Genomic DNA, 3,511 nt, shown 5'->3' on the forward strand with positions numbered 1-3,511 from the left:
TGTGACACCAGTCAACTTTGAATTGACCGTCTTCAAGGAACAACCTTGGCATGATGTTTACTATTAATCCCTGGGGGGCGATCTTGGCCCTTAAATACTCTGTCATCATTGCCCCGTGTACAGTTATCCTGAGCCATTCTTTTTTCAGTAAGGTAACCGTAGCCCAGTCCTCATTGGCAGCACTTGAGGCAGAGGCCCCACCCATTCCAAAGAGTGAGGGAGCCGATCTTAGTGCCTCTTCAATTGTTTCTTCATCGAAACTTAGACCTGGTACATCCTCCATGATGAGAGAATATGTGTACCGATCTAAGTGTTGGCTAGTGGTGAGATGAATGAGTTGAAATCTCAGAGTAGAAATGGACACCCAACTGTACCAAGAATGTGTCAGTGGGCACCTTCTGGTCCTCTCAGTAATAAATGATTACTGTAGGTAACCTCAAAGTCCCGCGAGAATGCACTCGCGCAAAATATTTTAACAAAGGAGGGACAGGAATAGGACGATATTTTACGGGGTCCAGTGTACTGGTCCAGAAACTGGTAACAAGAAGAGGGTACAAAGTTCCCCGGGAAGAGTGACAGAAAGGAGGAGTGTGTGTGCTAGTAAGAGGGGGGAATCCCCTAGTTGGAACTAAAACCCTCACACACCCAGCAAGCTAGGTGTCATGCTTCATCATATGGGTTCTGCTCCTCGTCAGACTGGCGCTGCAATGTCTGACGGGCTCCCGAAACCGGGGCTCTTATCGGAGATCTTTTGCTCCGGCCATATGGTGCATGCGTGTGAGAGGGCAGGGGGGGTGTTTTGTGTGGTCGTGACAGGAGAGTGAAGTCTAAAAAAGGTAAGCCAGTCCACAACCTACTTTATTCTCGTGGTTGGCTCCCTTGGTTAAAAGGGGTGTAAGGGGAGGTAAGCTGCCCTGGAACTATCAGAGCAGAATTAGCTACTACCCTTAAGTATGGTCAACATGTTTCATGCCTGATGGCAATTCTTCAGGACCTTAGTTAAACAGTACCACACAGTGAAAGCTATTAGTGAAGGATCAAATTTGTAGTGAGGTATACAACCTTATGTTGTCGATAATACTGGGTTTGCAGGCCAATTGGTCCTGCTGCAGTATTTTAACATGTAAGGGTAAAAATGAAAACAATTCACATGTTTATCAGCGTCAGTGAAGTCTTCAAGAGTGGAGAATATACCCAACTGTAGTGCAAGCACACACACAAAGAACTGTAGTGAGGGATTAAAAACCGTGCATATAACAAAACAAGTTGTTGTTGGAATTACATGATCAACTATTATGTGGCACAACATGCAACGGTAATGTCGATGAAGATATAAAGGTATAACAGTGCTGCAATGCTGGTAATGATTGTTGTAGGGAGAAGGCTTACCCCAGAAGATTCCCTGAGGTACCTCACAGTCTGCTCCCGTGGGACCGGCTGAAAAAGGTAAGATACCTAGTGGGGGGGAATCATTATACAGTTGTCAGGTGGCTATTAGTACAGGAAGACTGGCCGTTGGTAGCACATTGCCGTGTGGCTCCCCACCATCAGGGGCAAGTAAAGGGAGGTTGGCAGTTTCTGGTCTTGTCTGGGCAGGAAGTAAGAGACAGAGAGCTTTTCCTTCTCTGCTCCCCGCCCGTTCACGAACAGAATGTTTCTGACGTCCAGGGACGCATGTTCATACTAAAAAAGTAGGGGAACGGAATCTACAGAATTAAAGAAGTAGGGGCACGCCGTGCCCTGCCGTTCCCGCCCACTTCGACCACTGGTCTCCGTCAAAGATAAACAGGGAATTTGCACACAAAAAATACACGAGTGAACATCGCGCTCAGGTGCCCTTCGCGGTGGCGATATTTCTGCCCAAAGGACACTATTTATGCATTTATTTATGCGTTTTTTATATAGCGCGGACTTTACCCGAAGGTGTCAACGCGCTTCACAATAGGAACAGTAATGATACATGAGGAAAAAATTACAAGTGAACAAATTACAAGAGCAAACGTTGTTACATGAGGCAAAAGTGACAATTGTGAGCAAACAAAATACAAGAAGAAGCAAAAGTACATTACAGGAGGAAAAAGTGACAAATGTGCAGGTTACAAAAGCGTACAAAGTACAAGTAGAGGTATAGTACTATTGGGGTCAGCAATACCTAATACACACTGAGACGAAAGGAGGAGATTGGGGGTAGCGATTTCGCACAAAAGATAATAATAATAATTTTATGCGAGCAGTCCTGGAAGATGCAGCCAGGCGAACTGCAGGAGTGGGGGTTTAAAAAAAAAAAGTATCATAAGATTACAGCGCCCTCTAGCGTACACTGCCCAGCAACAGACCTAATTCTCATGCATGCCATTTATTCTTCACAAATCACCCGCTCGGGATTCCGACTCAAACAAAGCATTTAGTCAACCAGCAAAACGGCCAAAAATAAATGAATAAAAAGGTGTTTAGCTTCAACACAACTACTGTTCACCTAGTGCCAGGAATTCAAAAGATCGAACTAGCAATAGGAGTAGGTTTACAATACAAATGTATCTCATCAGAACAGCCCTACTTACCCCAGCAGGGACTGCCTCCACTACAGTCTGTGACAGCTTTAACGCTACAGGCGCGTGTAGGGGGTCTAGGTTAGAGTCACTGCCCGACCAAGACCAGGGCTCGGCTCAATAGATTACACAATGGCAGAAAAAATCTGCCTAGAAAACAAGCAAGTAACATACGCCCCCTGTAGCCAGGAGAATAATATATGGTGAACGATGCCACAGCCATGCGGGTGTTCATGGGGCCTGGGTGGAAAGGTGACAGGAAGTCTCCCATAATGCAGAACGAGGCCTGGCTCCTGCAAGTGCACCGCACTTGGCCAACAGTTTGGAATACAGTCAGTAAGCTCCTTTCTAATTCCTACCGAGAAACGCCGCCAAGCCAGGCCAAGGATACTATGAAAGCATATAAGCAACTCACCCCTTTTATTTTCTGACACCGACCACTATCGAGTCTCGTGCAGTGGATCTGAGTGGTTGGCCAACTCTACCATGGAAAATGGCTGACATACAAACATGTATGTATCCCCCGAGGAGGGACCACTACGTCAATCGAGCATTAAGGTTTCTTGCAAGAATCTTACACGTGGCAAAATTCTTTTGAGCGAAGGTGACAGTATTTGCACCAGGTGGGGGCTTAGAGATCACAAGCATTTGCTTGCATTACCTGGAAGGTTACGGCGTCCCTTCCATTGGGGTGCTGAGGTGTGCCCGGTCTCAGGGGGTCGGCACGCTTTCGATGCCAACATTTTAGGGACACCAATTTGGTGGAGCAACAGGGAACGGTGGTCCATATCACCACGTGTATGGGTAGCCAGCTGTGGTGCCGGGGAACCACACAGGGACAAGCAGCTGGTGAGATACCGGAGATCACAAGCCATTCGCCGATGTCCAGGGCTGCAGACCAAGTTTTCTTGTCGGTAATCAATTGCACATCACAAGGGAGCGGGCCAGTTGATACCCAGTGA

The sequence above is a fragment of the Lissotriton helveticus genome, chromosome 1_1 (genome assembly GCF_964261635.1).
Source record: "Lissotriton helveticus chromosome 1_1, aLisHel1.1, whole genome shotgun sequence".
Lineage (NCBI taxonomy): Eukaryota > Metazoa > Chordata > Amphibia > Caudata > Salamandridae > Lissotriton > Lissotriton helveticus.